Source organism: Ursus maritimus, unplaced genomic scaffold (genome assembly GCF_017311325.1).
Source record: "Ursus maritimus isolate PB19 unplaced genomic scaffold, ASM1731132v1 scaffold_6, whole genome shotgun sequence".
In the NCBI taxonomy this organism is placed as follows: domain Eukaryota; kingdom Metazoa; phylum Chordata; class Mammalia; order Carnivora; family Ursidae; genus Ursus; species Ursus maritimus.
Window position 1 is genome coordinate 55409124 of NW_024426774.1, and position 20156 is coordinate 55429279.

General features: G+C 38.4%; 1 protein-coding gene across 5 annotated transcripts in view; it reads right to left on the reverse strand.

The window, feature by feature from the left end:
- Positions 1 to 19787, reverse strand: part of AFTPH (aftiphilin) — a 65384-nt gene extending 45597 nt beyond the window's left edge. Inside the window, exon 1 of one of the 5 annotated variants that reach the window (XM_040623409.1) lies at positions 19506 to 19786. The gene's annotated coding sequence lies outside the window, so the exon portion shown is untranslated. Of the gene's footprint in view, positions 1 to 19505 lie in introns of all 5 variants that reach the window. The other 4 variants (XM_040623410.1, XM_040623411.1, XM_040623412.1 and 1 more) reach the window with 4 other exon arrangements.
- Positions 19788 to 20156: the final 369 nt, after the last annotated feature.

Sequence of the window (20156 nt, forward strand, 5' to 3'; positions counted from 1 at the left end):
TGTGTGTGTGTAGAAGGGTGTGTTCAAATTCCCATTTTTATGCCTGCTTATTCCAGGACCCCTTAAACAAGTAATTGTTTAAACAAGTAATGGGGGTATCTAGGAAAGGGTCAAGTCATAGTATACACAAACAGTAGACATGGGGCTTTCATGCTTGGGTAATAAACGGGGTAACCTGAAGTTAGTTAGAGCATGCAGATAGAGAATTTGGCAGACCTCCTGCACTTTGGAGATATGCCCATGGGAAATCCCATCCTTAATACAGAGCCTAGGGACACTGTACGTGAAAAATAGTAAATAAAAATGCAAGCCAAAGAAGACCTTCAGGGCTACAAACCATGAAAATCAAAGGATCCTGGGTTTGGTAATTCTATTATAGGAGTCCACTACAGAGGGGCCAGGGGACTAATCCACAATCCGAGTAGCAATCAGCAGTGGAATCCTGAGTCCTGTGTCAGATTAGCAGCCAGGGTAACAAGGCATACAACGGGCCAAAGCGACTCAATATGAATCTCTCACAAGAAAGGGAGCTGCACCTGCTCAAGGAGTGCCAGCCGCAGGTCTGAAACGGTCATGGAAAAGAAGAGGTGGTAGGTCTGTAGGCAGAAAGCTCTGGGCTCAAGTGGAAAGGTGGGCTTGGGAACACAGAGGAATGAAAGGGGGAATGGGGTTAACTATCATCCTCAGACTAGCCGGCAATTTAAAAATAGTTTCCCAAAAGGAACAAAGTTGGAGTACTTAAGTTACCAGGTATCGAGACCTGGTTTAAAGGTACATGTTATGTGATAACAAAGATGCCACTGCAGTGTGGAGGGGGAAAGGACGAGCCTTTTTTTTTTTTTAAACAAATAGTGCTAGATCAAGTGAATACCCACACAGGGGGATCAATCTTTGATTCTACCTAATAACTCACACAAAAATCAGCTCCAGACAGACTGTAGGCCTAAACGTGAAAGGTAAAAACAATCAACCTTCTTAAGAGATTATTTTCATGACCTTAGGGAAGGCAAGGTGTTTCAAATAGGCCACAGAAAGCAGTAATCATAAAAGAGAAAATGATACATTGGACTTCATTAAGATTTAAAACTTCTGTTCACCTGAAGAACAACATTAAGAGGGTCAAAAAGGCAAGCCACTGCCTGGGAGAAGATATCTGTGGTACATTAGCTGTCAAAGAAGTCATAGCCAGAACATACACAGAATTCCTACAAATCAATGTGAGACAACCCAACAGAAAAATGGCCAAAACACCTGAACAGGTAAATCACAAAAGAGATTATCCAAATAGCCAGTGAGCATATGAAAAGTCGTCAGGGAAATGCACATTAAAACTACAGTAAGACACTACTATACACCCACCACAACAGCTAAAATTAAGACAAAACAATTTTAATCATAGCTTCCAAAGGCAACAATATGGAACAACTGGTATTCTCATACTTTAACGGTTGGAGTGTAAACTGGTATACCCACTTGGAAAACTGTTTGGCAGTATTTACTAAAACTGTACCAGGTATATACTCCACAACAGTGAGTATATACATGCACTGAAGGCATGAACAAGACTGTTCATGACAACTTTATTCTTAACTAAAAATAACCCAAGTGTCCATCAGCAGAATGGTTAAAATGAATAATGGTATATATATATATATATATATATATATATATATATACACACACACACACGAATGGGGTACGTTATGAATTATTATTACATGCAACAACATGGATGCCTATCACAGACATGATGTGTGGAAGAAACCAGATACACACACACAAAATACATATTGTATGATTCCATTTCTGGGAAGTTTAAAACAGGCAAAACTAAACTACAGTGTTAATTCCGAATAGGGGTACCTATAGCAGGTACAGTATTGACTGGAAGGGGGTATAAAGGGGGTATGTGCTAATAATGTTATTATCTCTTGATCAGAGTGCTAGTTATACAGGCACATATATTTGTAAAAATTCATCCCATTGTACACTTAAGACTTATATACTTTGCCGTATGTATGTAACAATAAAAAACAAAAAGTGTGTCTCAGAAAATCAACATACTTAGATTAACAACAACTACATTCCAAGTGAATGGATATATAATAATAAGCATACCATTCTATTACAAAAAAGTTGTGCTTATTTATACTTTGCCTAACTCTGGGATTTCAGGTAATATATGTATGTCTCAAAAGGTAGCATAGTGTAGGAGAAAGATCTTGGACTTGGATTCAGATTCTAGGTTCAGATTCCAGTTTCCTCATTTACTAATTATGTGAGTTTACCCTCCTTGAGCTTTAGCTTCCCATCTATAAAAAAGGGCTAGCAGTTCCTCCCGGTCGATGCTGTTGTGAGGATTACAGATAACAGACCTTCGGTACCTGGCACATTCTGTGCCTCAGCAAGTTATCAACTATCATTACATTTTAACTTAAACCAAGTCTGTGGTTCCAACCATAATCTACCCTTAACAAAAATCTAAGCCAATGTTGGCTTAGTTGCCAAAAAACATTCTCATGACTTGGCATATACTTTAAAAGGTCACTGAAAGAGTAAGTCACTTAAGAAAAATATTACTAACCACACTAAAGATACAAGACATTGACTTTATTGCCAATTTCTATAACTCACCCCTGGAAAATATGAAACAATGCCCAAGGTGGAAGGACTGAGACCACAGTCTCTGAACTACTACTACTACTGGTAGTTCAGAGCCTCGTAGTAGTTTATTAAAGGAACGGAGGTTTTGATGAGGAACAGGACAATGTAACCCAGAAGTCCTCACTAGTAACCTGAAGTAAACTGGCTGTAGATACTATCCATTTAGCGACAAGACCATGAGAATAAAGGCTTCTAAGGTACCTGGTTGGGATGGAAAGGATTCTACATCCTCTAAGAGTTAATCCTTGACCATCCCTCTATCCTCCATCATTCACACAGTGATTTAACTATCTTAGGGTCTTCGGGCTCACATTTGGTGGTAGTCGTGGGGTCTCTAAGAAGCCCTTTAGGAATTTCCCAGATTCAAACACTGAGAGAACCTTGCAGACAAGCTAAAAATGCACCAGAAAGAAACTCCCACGTTTTACAGGGCACCAGCCAAGCTACATCAACATGCAGCCAGATAAGCACACCCAGATTATACAATCCCCAGCTTTACTGAGGACCTTTCACTCCAAATTTAGTTTTACTGGACTGGAATGGGGGTGGGGACAATGGAGAACACAAACAAGCAGAAGGACGGTGGTAAGAAAAGAAAAAAGACAACCAACCATATCCGAAGTTGTGCTACAAGCTTTGAGCAGCGCAAACCCCCCAGCAAGGTTTAGTTAATGGATCACACACACAAAAAACGCTACCTTCTTACCATGATGTCTGACGTTTTTAATGAGTCACTTGTCAAATCCTTTGAGTGAGTGATGGGGAAAAATGTGTATTTTCTTTAGAAAAATGAAAGAAAATGTTACATAAGCAATTAACAACACCAATTTGCATTACAAATGTTGCCTGCTACTGCAGTTCAAATTATTCAAATCTTTACTGTAATATCCCCACGGGAGTTTTAAGATATGATCAAAATACACTGTCAATGAATCTGCCCAGCCTACATTCTGCTTAAGAGTCATATCATCTTGTCTCAAAAAGAGCCTCCTTCTGAGTGATATGAAGATAAGATTCTAGTTAACTTTCTGGTTTTCGATACATCTAGAGATGACTGCACCATGCATGTCACAAACGTTTTCATGCTTCTAAAATTGACAATCTATAAGAATGATAATTTTCATTTTCTCTTTTTGAGTGGTTTGTCCTCAGCATCTTATATTGGCTCTATGGTGGCTAATAAAACAAAGAGAACCCCTAAAAACAGATGTTTTTTAGTAAAGAATTGAGGAAAGTTTTGTTGTTATTATTTGTTTGTAGGACTCCCTTCAACATAGGCTGTAAACTTCAAGGCTATTTAATAAACCTCCACAATTCTGAAACTGAATATTTTTAAGAGATCCCATAATTCCTTCAAACTTGCTGATTTAAAAACAAAACCCAAGACATCATAGATACCAACTGCGTAACATGCAGTATTATTTAAAACATTTGTTGAGGGGCATCTGGGTGGCTCAGTTGGTTAAGTGTCTGCCTTCGGCTCAGGTCATGATCCCAGGGTCCTGGGATTGAGTCCCTCATTGGGTGGGCTCCCTGCTCAGTGGGGAGTCTGCTTCTCCCTCTCCCTTTGCCCCTCCACCCCACTCACGCTCTCTCTCTCTCTCTCAAATAAATAAAATCTTAAAAAAAGTTCATTGAATAGTATATTCCAAGTGCTTTCATTTTCTGCTCACGCCAATATCAAGTTAACATTTATTCAATGCTTACTATGTGTTGCTACTATGAGAAAAGCATTCATGAATTATCTCATTTAGTTCTCATACTATGCTATGAGGTAGGGATTATTATCTTCATTTTACAATAAAAGCTTAGGGAGGTTAAATAATCCCTCATGTTAGTGTAACTACAAAGCAGTGAATCCGTCACAAGTTAATAAAATACCTGAAATATGTCTTATTGCAGAAATAATTGACAGCAAATACTGGAATTACAAGAATAATCCCTTAAAGGTTTCTGAGTTGTCCAGAAAAAGGTTTCTGAAACTTCCACAATAATTTGGAAGGAAAAAAAAAAAAAGATTCTTACAACCTAATAACCAACAAAAATGCCAAGAGGCGAATGTCTTCTTTTAATATTAATGTACATGGTAATAAAAATGTGGTGAAGAATGAAACAAGCAGCAAAGTATCTTTATAACTAAGCTGATCACCCTCAAAAGGCCAGACTGCCAAAAATAACCACCGAATTGTCTGTCTTCCCGATTTTGATGTCAATAAGGATGATTCACAAAAGTGCAAATATCATACATAATGTAAATGACATAAGCAGCAACTCACATTCACTCTTCAATGAATGTTGCTAAACAGCAATAAGAGTTATCATTTTACAGATGGTCGTTTTCAAAAATTCCTAAGAAAGAGCCCTCCTTTTTCTGTATATTTTAACTTTCTACATAAATCCATAAGGCATTTTATTTGTGTTTGTATGGCTGCACAGTAAAAATTAAACAAGATAAATAAAAATAGCTGAAATTGTTTTACCTTTAATTAACCCAATCAACTGACCATATTTGAGAGATTACTAGCTACTATTCCCCAAAAGGTACTTCAACTTGAAATTGAATAAATGATATTGGATAACTGCTGATAACAAAGACAACAGAACAGAAGCAGCAGTGAGGAAAGATGCATTAGCCCTGGGATAAAGTTTTTTCCCTAGTACTCTGTACACAGTTACAGAATAAATTCGCCACCTTAACTTTTCCCTCTCATATCCCTGAAACTTGATGACAAAAACAGAATCTAAAAGCAGGAATTATTTCATTTTCATGTCCTTTCACTGAAATCGTGCCTCCATCTACAGTATTGTCTAGAGATAACCCCTGGACCTTCTGTTCTCTATCTGAATTGCTTGCTCAGAGGACCCTTTGAATTTCTCCATTACTACTGACGCTTTCTCATCAAGCTTGTAAATATTCAAGAGTCTTCCAACCTCAAACAAATCAGAGCAAAACAAAACAAACTCCTCCCTTCTGTGTCCTTCTAGCTCTCCTCCTCCTCACCACCAAGCTTCTTCAAAGGGCCCTGTCTATTCGCTATCTCTACTTCCTAACCTCCCACTCACTCCTCAACCCAGCACAATCTGGCTTCTTTCCTACCACTCCACTGAAACTGCTCTTGCAAGAGGTACTTTACTTGAGCTCAAAAGACTGGAAATGTTGTGCAGGAATAGGCAGGCCTCTGTTGTTGGCCACTGCATCCTCAGGGCCTGGTGCACGGGAGGAACTGAATACACTATTATTGGTCTTGCTGGGGCATTTACTCCAATGACCACTCATGAACTGTCTCCTCCTCCACCTCCCACTAGGTTTCTATAAACCTAGCTCTGGTGCTCCACCAAGTAAGTTAGGAAACACCGAGGTTCAGTTAAGGTAAGTAAGTGTGATCTGAGAGAGGCTGGTCTGAAATGTAACACATGTAAAAGAAAGCAAATCCAATCATTTGGACTGCACCTGTCGGAAAAAAGAGTATGTTGAGAGGGGTAGTACTTCTATGCAAGCTAGGGGAAAAAACAGCTAAAGGACAAATTTTTGTTCATGTGTTTTTAACAGACCAGCTAGTATGACTCTCTGCTTTGATTTGAGACAGTTTCTCACCATAAGTGGAGGTGTCAGCTGGTGTCTCCAGAGCGTGATGTGACTCTGGATGGCCCAACTAATTTCCCCTGCTCTTGTTCTCTGCTACCAGCAACTTTAATACTCCATGTTAAATTTCCCACAGATTTGCAATCAGCCGACATGAATAGCTGACATGTTTTGAAAGAAATTTCTTGCTGTAAAGCTTTAGATTTAAATTCTGGTCAAGACTGATGAGTTAAACCTCAAGATCCCAAGGTATTCTGAAAAAAATAAAAACCAAAAACACAAAACCAACTTTGTGGACCTTCAAAACAGAACCCCGCCCCCCAGTCTGTAACTAAAATACGTGTATGTTGGCAGGCCTTTGGCAGCTGCCCTTCCTGACAGCGCTACTCTCCATATTGTAAATGCCTACCATGAGAGCAACTCACCTTTTAGAGAAAAAAGCCATCTAGTAAAAGTTCTAAAACTGCAACCAAAAGCAGTTAGAATTCAATTATTTGAGCTAATGAGAAAGGATGCAGTGTCCTACATAATCTCTAACTCACAAATTTGGCTATAAAATATGACATATGTAAGAGATTTACCTCACAAATTGTCTTTGCTAAGTGGTATTTGTTACTTTAATTTGTTCCCTGACCACCTATTGAGAAAAAGATAACCTAGAAACATGTGAGAAGGAAACCAGATGATGAATCAGACTTAAAACGAGTATAAATCATCCACAAATAACAACATGTAATGACATTCTTGGGGTGAGTTATTATAAAACAAAACCTTTGTATATGTGAAAAATCAAATATAAACACATTCTGAAACAGCGCTCAGGAGTGTATGTGTGTGTGGTATACACAGGTAATGCCACAAGTAGGTCTCCCTGTACTGATAACTTTCGTGGAACTATGGAAGGAATTCCCATAGCAAACAAATTCTAGGTGTTTGACCTTTTAATGGTGTTGTTCCTTGGTTTAAAGTTTTACTTTCTCCTGAGAGGTAGAAAGGCTGAAGGGTAAAAAGAATTTCACCAAACAGTACTTATCCTTTACTCTCTGGGTACTCTTGATAGTTCTAGTTCACTTTTTCTTAATAGCTGTCAGGATCCCCTAAATTGATTTTACAAACCTAAATTTACAAACCAGAAATAGGACATAACCCAAAGTAAAAAAACAAAACAAGACAAAAAAGACACTGAAGAATTTAAAGAAAATGACCAAAACTAACAACTTCCCCTAAATACTACCACTGAGGTTAGGGAAATGCAGGTCCTTCTATACAGATGTTACGAAAAATGTCAATCAATTAAAAAAATTTGAAATTTGTCCATATTTTTTACCTTTAAACTATGTAAGCGGCATGATTTAAGGTGACTTCAAACTTCTGCAGTATTTCTATTCTTGGTATTTTCTAAGACATCAATTCTTCTATGATCAGTTTTATAGGAATACCTCATTTTACAGTCTTGTAGCCATGGCTTAAAGTTTGCTACAAGAAAAAAAATTCAAAATTACCTCTGTGCAAAATCTTAGCACAGAATTTGTGTTAATAATGTATGTCTACCATAACAGTAACTGTTTGCACACATCAATTTTGTTCAAGGTTTAATCCCCCTCGCAATAATACTATCATTCTCTTTCCTTCTGATCCACTTCCTCTAAATCCAATTACTGCTTCCAGCATATATAAGAGGAGGGAACAGAGCTTCTTTCAAAACAAAGAACTCCTCCTTGATCTGGTGCTTACAAGGACAAAATGCATTCTTAAATTACATTATTTGAATGAACCAAGTAATTTGATAAAATTAAAGTGTTCCTCTTCTCTTCACAGAATTTTACATATAGTAATAAAAATTACTATTTATTTTTTAAATCCATACTACCCTAATCTAGGAAGCAGGCCACATTAAGAATAAAATTAAAGGTATTACTGGTGGAAGTAAATGTTGGTTCATATTTTGGGCAATTCTGCAATATACCAAAAATTTTAATGCATTTTTTTTGGACTAAACAATTTCATCCACAAAAATGTATCCTATAGAAGCATTCATACAAGTATGCAAAGATCATTCCACATAAATGTTAATTCCTATATAGTTTGTTTAAAGAGCAACTGAAAATAAATATTTATAAGGAATAGCCTTTAAAATATAGCCTTTAAAAAAAAGATAAAGCTACATTACTAATTAGGAAATGTGTCTAAAACACATTTTTAAGTGAAAAAAAGCATTTCTGGAAGGCAATCTCTCTTGATTCTCCTCTTACCATAGCCTTTCTCCTCCTTCAATGGATCTGCTTCTTCTGCTTGCCTCTTAAATTTCAGTGTTTCCCAAGTCTTGGCCTCCCCATATTCTTATACCGGAGAAATCTCATCCAAGTTTTGTTTTTATATATTCATAATGCTGAAACCCTATCTATCTACAGGCTGCCCAACCTCCAGATCCATCTACCCAAATGCCTTTCTGAATATCTCTACTTGGATGTCCCAAAGATATCTCATATTCTCCAATTCCAAAACTGAAGTCAACCTCTACTCAAAGAACAGAAACCACTTCTTCCTATACAACATTCTGAATTCTGAGTCCAGAAATCTGTGGTGTCCAGTGTTAGCCCTGACCGTTCCTCCTTTGCCACCCCATCCCACAAATTAAATCTTCTATATTGCTTGCTATGTTTGTTTTAACATCCCATGACCAATAGCTTATTTCAGGGCCTCATGATTTTTGGCCAGGATTACTACAGTCTACTTAAAACTCCTATCTTATCCAACATAGCTAAGATACTTTCTCTTTGCTCCGTTCAGACAAAAGGTATCCCCTGGTTCCTCCACGGGCACTGTTTCATCTAGGTTGTCACATGTCATTTCTTCTAACTTCCTATCCTTACCTGTTTGGAGAACGCATTTACTATACCTTCACACCCTATTCAGTCATGAAGTTTTCTGTGAAGTGAGATCACCAATACTTACCAAATTATTATATCACAGGTACTATGCTAGGTGCTATTCATACACTATCCAATTTAATCTCAACCACCCATTTTTATAGAGGAAAAAACAGGCTCAGAGGTCAAATAATCTACTCAAGGTCCCATAAAGACTAAGTATGGAAAGTAGGGCTCTAACATTACAGCCAGTGTTCTTTTCATTATGTTAGGTTGCCTTTCTGAATTAATCCTTCTTTATATCTATCTCTTTTATCATATTCAACAAAGTAAATCAAATTTGTTTCCACATTTTTCTTCTCTAGTAGCCTGTAAACCAATGTTACTCACTCTTAGCTTTGTATTGTTTTCCTTTTTTAATAGAACAGGTGGACCTAAAGATCAGTATTTTTTTAAAAGTTTCCAAGATGATGCCGATTGTCAGCAAAGCTTGACAGACACTGAGTTAAGTTCCCAGAGGATAATAATATCATTGGACTTTATAACTTTGGGGATGACATAAATGTCTGTAAACTTCATTGCTGAACTCACTGATACAGGTAAATCAATGAAATTGTAATGTTCCTTATAAAAGGTTTCCCCTACTTACAATTTAATTGTACAAACATTTCTTAAAGTGCTGTCATTTACATTTATCTGAAAATATCACAAAGAAATTCACATTCAAGATTTAAAAAAGAAAGAGTTCACAACATAAAATTTTTGATATTTTTCCTAAATAAACTTGGAAAATTTCCTTAAAGGATCAAATTTAAATTACTGCAATAATCCTTGAAACAGATGCAATTAAGTATATAATTTAAATGTTGTAGAATCCTTGGAAAAAATAAAATCATGTTTAAAAAATTTATCAGTTTCACTTGCAGCTGAATATTAAACAAATGTGAACAGCAACAACAGAAACTTCTCTACTTCCAGAAACCAAGGTCACTGGTAATCTGATTAAAATCTGTACTTTTTATTTAGGTGTGACACTTGCACTGTGTTTCAGGTAAACTTCTGAAACCTAATGAGATGGAAAGCTGTTATTGGCCAGCTCATTATGATATAGAGGAATGTGTCTGAAATATGAAAGGAGTAAGAAGAAATGATGACTTAACTGGAGGTAAAAAGTAATGAATATTCTTTTTTTAAAAAAAGTAATGAATATTCAAACATTCCAGTTTGGGCTTCAGGAAAGAGAAAATTTGAATGTGATACCCGAAACTCCTGGTATTTTTTTTTTTAAAGGAACAAAGATGCTATTAAAAATATGCAGTGCAGAAGAGTTAATTTATCTTTTTTTTTTTTTTTTAAAGATTTTATTTATTTATACGACAGAGATAGAGACAGCCAGCGAGGAGGGAACACAAGCAGGGGGAGTGGGAGAGGAAGAAGCAGGCTCATAGCGGAGGAGCCTGATGTGGGGCTGGATCCCATAACGCCGGGATCACGCCCTGAGCCGAAGGCAGACGCTTAACCGCTGTGCCACCCAGGCGCCCCAGAAGAGTTAATTTATCTCTTAATGTAGATTCACTACTTTTTATAAATAGCTACTAAAAACAAAAGCCTTAAGAAAAGAAATCAATGCCTCAGACTTTGAGTGTCACTGTAGCAGAAGTGTCTTACCTGAAAACACTCCAGGTCAACATTTCTGCATCCAAGTAACAAACAATTAAGATGAGAGATGATTAACTATAGCAAAACAGAAAATACTACAAAACATAAGCAATGACTAAGAAGAAAACAACAACAAAAACACCCACTTTGGTGGGTGGGTGAGGCAGAAACATTATTTATCTTATCTCTTTAAACGACTGTGGCCTCATTAAGACATATGCAAATATTAAAGATCCTCCTTGAAAGTCTTGCTTTGAAAAGTATCATTTGAAGTTAGCACTTAAAGAATAATAAGATGTGAATTAAGAATGATATCCTCTAATACCTAAACATGGAACTGTTAAATTTTATTTAACATAAAAATTCAATGTTAGCAATGTAGAATTCTTACATTTGTTTTTAAACTTGTATTTTATCTATTTTTTTGCTGCTCATGTGAAATGGGGTCTCCACTTCCATCCTATTTTCTAACTGCTGAGTACTATTTATAAAACTGAAAGCTCCTGTTACTTGTAACATTTACCATCACATCATAAGCAAACTGGAGTAGTTTGACCATTTCCTTTCCAATTCTTACGTCTCTCTTTTTCTTTATTGATTGTGCCGGCTAATGCCTCCAATACCAAATCTAATAGTAGTGGTGATAGCAGGCATTAGTATTCCCCCTACATTAAGATACTGATTTTTGATTTGAGGTGTATACATTTTATCATATTACAGAACTATTCAATAATTCTTACTTTAAATTGTTTTGTTAAAAAAGTTAAAAATGAGTTTCAAAATTTATGGAGAGACTCTGTTAAAGTATTTATGGAGAGAATTACATAGTTTTTCCTTAGGGCTGTTAAAGTAACAAAAAAACCCAATACTTATTCATAATTGTTTTCAACATGTTCATAAGGGAAGCCCAGTTTGTGTTCTGCTGCAGGAAAAAGATATGTTTCCAAATAATCAAATTAGCATTGTCTTAGATTATTTGCTAGATTACACACATGTCAAACAGAAATACTTAACTTACTTGATCCAATTTACTCCTTACTTTCACTTTTACAAGTAGGTCTCAAACTTAAATTTTCTTGTTAAGTATGAAACATACTCAAATTAGTAGTATAAGTTCTTCCAGGTTTCATCCAGGCTCTTTTCTTATTCAGCTTCCCCCCAAACAATCTCATCCACCTAAGGCTTTAATTACCACATTCTAGGACTCCCAGATTTCTCTCTACAGCCCCAGCCCTCAAACCTGAGCTCCAGACCTGCCAGGCCAACTCTCTACTAGTTCTCTCCATTTAAATTCCTCAACTCAAACTGAGCTTAACAGGAAGAGAACCCAAGCTTTTTTTCCTCAAAATCTGGTCCTCTTCCAGGGCTCTCTTAACTCCGGGAATGGCCCCTCTACCTACTTAGTTACTAAGTCAGAAACATGAGAGCCACCCTTGACAAAGCTCCTCTCACCTTCCCCTATCTTCTAAAGAATGATTTTTATCTCATAAATCCCTCAATTCTAGAATATCTGTACCTCCTTTCACCTCCTGTGACTTGTTCTGGTCTAAGCTGCCATGATCTTAAACAGCCTCTTCCTGACTGGTATTCAATCACGCCCAATCCAAATAATCTTTTTAAAAGTCAAACTGATCAGGGCGCCTGGGTGGCTTAGTCGTTAAGTGTCTGCCTTCGGCTCAGGGCGTGATCCCGGCGTTCCGGGATCGAGCCCCACATCAGGCTCCTCCTCCGCTATGAGCCTGCTTCTTCCTCTCCCACTCCCTCTGCTTGTGTTCCCTCTCTTGCTGGCTGTCTCTCTCTGTGTCAAATAAATAAATAAAATCTTAAAAAAAAAAAAAAAGTCAAACTGATCACACTGATTCTCTGCTTGTGATAAAGATTTTTTAAAAATCTTTAATAAAGTCTATATAAGCCATTCCCAGCTCTCCAGTCACCTCCTCTTCTCTTCCCCTATTGTTTCCAATGCTCTAAACTAGGCCCTCTTTCATTTACTGAAAGGCAAACATTCTTTTGTGCCACAGGGCCTTTGCACTGGCAGTCCCATTGCCTAAAACATTTCCACACATCCTTCAATTCTTAGATGAGGGATCAATTTCTCAGGTAAATTTCCTAACACCCTTCCCCAAGTCCTATATTTCATTCGGAGCATAAGAACTGCAGTAAGTTATAGTCTTATAATTTGAAAGATTACTGTGCAAACTGTGTATCCTATGAAAAACATACTAACTGAAATATAAGAAGTGATTTTTAAAAACTTATTTACTGCTTTCCAGAGTAGTGAAGTTAATCTTATACTTCATTTCCATAGATAAAAATAAGTCAGTGTCATGCTCCAGAGCAGTACTGTCCAACTGAAATACAATACGAGCCACATATACAATTTTAACTCTTCCAATAGTCAATTAAAAAAGCAGATAAAATTATATTTTGCTTAACACAAAGCATCTAAAATATTATTTTAATATATAATCAACCTAAAATATATGTCTTAACAGTAGTTTTTGAAATCTGGTGTGTTTTTTACACTTAGAGCCCATCTACTTGGGACTGGCTTTATTAAAAGTGTGACATGTAGCTAGTGGTTATTGTACTACACAACATAGTTGCAGAAGATAATATTGTATTTCTTGTACTTAAATAGCTTGCTAACATAATCAGAGTTATTTTAAAAAGAACATGGCATTAAGAATTTTTAACTTCATATCAAATAAGGATACATCTCCTGTTTAAACCCTTCAAAAATGTTTAAATTATGCAAATATTCCATACTGCTAAAAAGCCTAAATCCAAAGTAAAAATTCAGGTAAACAGTTTAAAAACTGCATCTTTGGGATTCCTGGGTGGCTCAGTCAGTTAAGCATCTGCCTTCCACTTGGGTAATGATCCCGGGGTCCCACATTGGGCTTCTTGCTTGGTGGGGGCCTGCTTCTCCCTCTCCCTCTGCCTGCAGCTCTCCCTGCTTGTGCACTCTCCCTCTCTCTCAAATAAATAAATAAAATCTTGGAGGGAAAAAAAAAAAAAAAAAAGACTGCCCCTGCAAAGGGGGGCTTAATTAAAAAAAAAACCCAAAACTGCATTTTTACTGATCACCTGAGGAGATTAAATGAAGATGGGTACTCTCAAACACTGCTTGTAGGTAAGTGATTTCATTTCAACCCCTTGGAAAGCAGCTGGTTTTCCCTTTGATTTAGTAACTCCACTTCTAAAACTCAGTCCTATGGAAATAACCAAAAACAAAGTCAAAGATCACAAACTTTTCCACCAAGATACAATCTGATTCATACATACATGTGCAGAGGACACTCATATACCCACAGGGGGGAAAAAACTGAATGCAATCCAAAATGTTTAGTTACCTCTTCGTAGTGTGATGACTAATATTCCTTTTAACACATATTATTCCTTTTAACATATATTTATTGAGTGTTACTATGTGCCAGGCATTAAAACAGATGGGTCCTGCCATCAAGGGGCACACCAGTTTTTGCTTTATGCTGTTCCATATTTTCCAAATATTCTATAATGAACATATTATCCTTTCATAATTTTAATAACCAGAAAAATATATTATGGAGTGGATGCTGATATGGGCAAATCAACTGTAAAGGGACATCCACCTGGGGAAGAATTTTAATATAGCCCTGAATATTAATTTAGATGAAAATTTTCTGAAATGGTAAGAGAAATTTAGTTGACTAACACAAAACAACCTACAACACTGTCTGTATGATAAGACTTCGGTTTGTTAAAAGGGCACACACACACACACACACACACACACACAATGTGGGGAAAGATATACATTAAACTGTTAACAGGGAGGATTTCTGAATAACAGGAATGTGATTTTTCTCTTCTTCTTCTTTTTTTTTTTTTTGCTTGCCTATTTTCTACAATGCCCCTGTAATAAAAGACTACTTTAAAAAATCATAATATATATATACCCACTATTTCTGAGCATCTACTACATACATAACTGTGCTAGGTTCTGTAAGAGGTAGAAATGAGTAAAAGGAGTCACAATCTTAAAGAAAACTACAATTAATTAGGGGGAACAACATAAGAGAAAAATAAAAGTAATTAACACAAGCCAGAATATAAACATCAAATGAAGTAAAATGTAGTTACAAGGATTCTAAGAAAAAGATCTTACTTGATTGGGAAGAGGAAGAATGGTGAAAATGAGAAAAAGCTTCATGGAGACAGAATCTGAAATGAAAAGGATTTTAACTGATAGAGGTAACAGCAGGCACTAAAAATAATGTATGGGGCAAGTGTCAAAGAACAGTAAGTCACATAACAGAGTTTGGTGAGAATGTAGGATATATGAAGGAAGTAGGCAGTATGCTGGGGAAAGTAGGCTGTGAAGGCCTTGAATTTTCAGAAGGGAGTACCTTGTAAGTTTTTTGAATTTAGCAATGGGGAAATTACTAGAGGTTCCAATTCAAGAAATTGTCCACATCACTGTAACCACCTCCTAATGGAATCTTCCTGCTTCCACTCTTGCACTCCTATAGTCTATTTTTTGTACAGCAGCCAGCCAGATTCTTTTTTTTTCCCCCACAGCCAGATCCTTTAAAAACATAGATTATGTCACATCTCTACTCAAAAGCCCTGCAATGGCCTCCCATTTCACACAGTAAAAAGCCGAAGTCATTAGAATTTCTACAAAGCCCTGCAACACTGCCCTCTCACCCTCTAACTGTGATCACATATACTACTTTTCCCCTTGCAATTCTTTGAATAATCCGGCATACTTCTGCTTCTACCACTCTTCCCCTGTATTCTCCTCACCAAGTTCAGGTCTTAAGCTTTCTCTGAGCCCATCCTATATAAAACAGCAAGCCCCAACAACAACAACCTCCCACTCCTGTCTCTAAGACAAAAAGTCTGTACTCCCATATCCCTCCAAATGGACTGTTGTTCTCTGTGATACTTAACATCATCTGCCATCTCTATACTTTATTATTTTTATTTTTTATTTTTTTAAAGATTTTATTTATTTATTCGACAGAGATAGAGACAGCCAGTGAGAGAGGGAACACAAGTAGGGAGAGTGGGAGAGGAAGAAGCAGGCTCCTAGCGGAGCAGGGAGCCTGATGTGGGGCTCGATCCCAGAATGCTGGGATCACGCCCTGAGCTGAAGGCACATGCTTAACGACTGCGCCACCCAGGTGCCCCTCTATATTTTATTTTTTTAATCCCCATAAATACGCACACACAGGCGTGCGTGCACACACACACCCAAATGCAAGAAAATGAAGCTCAATAAGGGCAATTTTAAAAATTTGTTCATTTCAGTATCCCCAGCATCTAGAATAGGACCTCACATATTGCAGCAAGAATGAAAGGAAGAGAATACCATGGTGTTAGATATTTAGTTGAAATGGTTTATGGCACTTTTTAAGTATTTACATAAATAGAACCTACAGTGAATTTATTCTAATTTACTACTTTATTTTCCTCTGGGAACTATTCAGCAAAACAGTGCTCATAAATTAAGCTTTGAGCATACAGAGAACCTTTAATTTACTAGCAATTTATCTCTGCAAGGTTTACTTTAGTTATTTGAAATAGGGATGGTGGTGATTGAGGAAGAAAGGGGAGTGTATTAAACCTATTTTCCTTCTTTTTTCATTTCTCCCAAACTAATGAGCAATGATTCCCCACCCCTCTGCTTCCTCCCCAGTGTACAGTTTCTGACTTTTTCCTTTTCCCAGGGAATAGGTCTAATCCAGACCTATGAGCCCCAACCCCAGGGTAAGGCCAGAAATAGAAACTAGGAGTGTGATATAGGGCTGTGGAGATGGTTGGAAGGAATAAGAGGAGAGCCCAGGCAAGAGAGGTTACTGCAGAGGAACCTCAGAAGGGGAACAATTCTTTAAATATTTTCAAGTTAGAACCTCCTTATATCTTAAAGGGAAGTCAATACAAAATAACACTTAACTACTTCCCTGTCCTCTTTTTAAATATACAATGCTAAAAGACAAAGTGATACTTTATTTTAAAATGAAAAACCTGACCTTTTATTTTATTGATTTCAAGCACACAAGTTTAGAAAAAAATATAATGAGTAAGTATCCACCACCTAGCTGTGTTAAATCTTAATCTTTTACCAAATTGCTTCAGATTTATATTAAAAACGGTAAAGCTATGGTTGAAAAACAGTCCCTTCCTAGATCCTTTATCCCTCTTCAGTTTTTCAGAGGTAACTTTTATTCTCATTTGGTATTTATCTTTCCAATGAATGTTTTTGTACTTTTGCTACATATTCCATGATTCCCAGAAAATATATTGTATAGTTTTGCATGTTTTAAAAACTATATTAAAACTACATAAATATGATAAGCAAAACTATCATATTACATCCTGGCTCTGTTACCAGCTGTTTGACCTTAGGCAAGTTGCTTAACATCCATGCCTCAGTTTTTTTTCTGAAAAATGGGGATATCACCTACGAGTTTATAGGGTTGTTCTGAGGATTAAATGAGTTAATATACTTTATATAAATCACTTACATGAGTATCTCACTCACAGTAAGTAATGTATATCAGCGTTAGTAATTATCATAAAGTTGCGAAAGGACCCGTGATTGTGTGTATGATATACACACACTCTGCGAAAAGACTAAGTATCGAATTGATAGATATTACAACCCATATAATGCCAGATGTTCTTCAAATTGTGTAAAAACTATAAATACATATGAAGTTCAGGCTGGAAAGATTCACTAGCCTAATTAAAGAGGAACTGAAACTGCTCAGAGAGAATGAAGTCCTTACTTTTTAACTTATGAATTGTAGGTAACATTAAATTACAATATAAACATTTGATTTAAATGGTTTATGACAGTTTAAAAATACCTATATACTTAATGGCCTCCTTTTATGAGTTTTGGGGAGTAGGGTTAGGAGAGAAGGGGTATTCCTCAATGAGAAGCTATTCAAAGACTTTTTAGACTGCTAAGGGAAGCACTTTAGGTTTCACACAAAAATAAAACATTTGGTACTCAAATTTCACTTGTTTTCTGAACTTTTAACTAACTGCAAGTAAAACAAATTAAAATTTTAAATGATGTTTTATAATAGGATTCATCTAGATTACAAAATTTTCATAAAGACAACTGGATTCTGCAAAATTTATCAATGCAATTATGGATTCAGTATCTAATTATGGACACATTAAAGGATTATTTTTATAACAGTCTCTAGGTCAAAAATTAGAAAACAGAAAAACAAATGCCCTACATATTATGTGAATTCTAGTGAATTTCTTACAAGAGCTTTTTAAAGGTATAAAATATATCTATACTTTGAAGATCAATTAATATATCTAACTGATACATAAAGGAATTCAATCTAATGAGCATTTACTAGGTGTCATTTACTGGGCTAAATATTTTATACAAGACCTTTAAATCCGTGTGCAATATCTTCATAGACAAAATTAACAAGGCTACCATAGGCACTCTGTATAGACACATATACTTCTGCAAATTTAAAAATGACTAGTACAAAAGCCAACATTTAAGCCGGCAAAGCATATAAAATGTAGATAAACTGTGCAAATTATATCAATGGAATAGTGCTGAAACATTTGTTTCCCGTGGAGTTTGGCATATTTTAATGTCTAAAAGGTTAACTAAAAGTAACAAATGTAAATTCAAGGATCTGTCTCCCCCTCCCACCCTCAAAAGAAAAAACAAACAAAAACCAAAAAACCCAATTCGGAGTATGAGAACGTACTCCATGAAAGCCAGTGAACAGGGAAGATTAAAGTTCAAAAGTAAAGTTTTACTTTTCTTCTCCTGAAGTGAGAACTTTGAAACGGAACCACTGCTTTTGTTTAATGTGCCCCCTTCCCATGCTCCCACTAAAATATTTACAAGTCCTTTCCACGGCCCCCAAGAGAAGATTCAGTGGGAAACCAAGCTAAAACTTACATTAACCACTAAGAGAAAAACCCAACCATTCTCAGTACTTTCCTAATGGAGAAAAGACCTTACCCCTGTTCACCCTATACTCTTGTCCTCTGCCCAAGCAAGACACTGCACCTGCCAAACTGGAAGCGTAAAGAATAATGGCCCAACTTTGCGAACGCAATCTGGGGAGAAGACACAGATTATTTCTTGAGGAGTGCAAGAAAGGAGAAGGAAAGATCCTTTCAGGAAGGGATGCATGAGCTTTGGGGCTCTCCTCTGCCTGCTGGGAGGACTCAAAACCCGCTTGCTTCGAGACCCTTGGAAGCAGCCACACTCCGGTCGCAGCCGGCCTCGGGCCTGGGGAGAAGCAGGCAGTGTTTACACCCGTCACGAGGAAGGGGGAGGGAAAAAGAGGAAGCCCGAGCAAAGCCCCAAACTTCTCTACAGCTCCTGGAGAGCAGCCGGCCGGAGCTGTGGGCAGGTGGAAGCGGAGGGGCAGGGCGAGCCGGCGGCGGCCGGGGACGTGGGAACGGTTCACACTTTCCCGGCCGGTGCCCGGGATGGCGGGGAGGGATCTGTGCGCTTTGGGCGCTGCCGCCGGCGTCCTCGCACCCGCCGCGGAAGAGGGCAGAGCCCAAGTCCGGAGCCCGCAGGCCCGCAGAGCCGTCCCCGTCCCCGTCCCCGCAGTCCCAGGCTCCGCGGCAGGCAGGTGCTCCCGGCCCGGGCAAGGGTTCGGCCAGTGGGCCGGGCCGGGTCCCAGCCTCCTGTTCCCCCCGCACGGCCGGGGAAGCGGAGCGGTGGCGCTTACCTGGCTCGTTCGGGGCGGCCGCGATGGGCATGGCTCAGGGGCCCGGGGAGTAACTGGCTCCCCGGGGAAGGACCGGCTAGTCCGACGCGGAGCTGGTGATAGCGGAAGGCAGACTGCTCACAGCCCTGTCAGCGAAGCAGCGCCATGGACGCCCACCCGGAGTTTCAGCGCTGTCGCGGGACCCCCATCCCATTACCCTCCGCCCTCTTCCGCCGCCGCCGCCGCCGCCGCCGCCGCCTCCACCTCCTCCTCCGCCGAGACCCCCCGCCCACTCCACACACTCTCCCATCATGCAGCGGGGGAACCGCTGCCGCCGACACGTCACTTCCGGGCGCAGGTGGCTAGGTCGGGGCCGGGCGCTGGTGGGTGCAGGGGGGTTGGGGGGAGGACACTCCAGGGGAATTAGTGTCACGGAACGCTTACCCCTGCGCAGGCGCGGTCGTGCAGAGTGCTGGCCGCCATTTTGGGTGTGGGCAAGCTGCCCTTTTCTTTTACTTCCTTGCGAGTCATCGAGCTGTTGCGGAGAAGGACGTCTTTCCGCATTCCGCCTCCCGGTGAAGCTGCGCTCAAGGCGAGGGACAGGTGTTTTTCAGTCTGTTAACGATATCGTTCAGTCAGGACCAAGTTAAGTCTCTTGCTCTCCAAATAAAA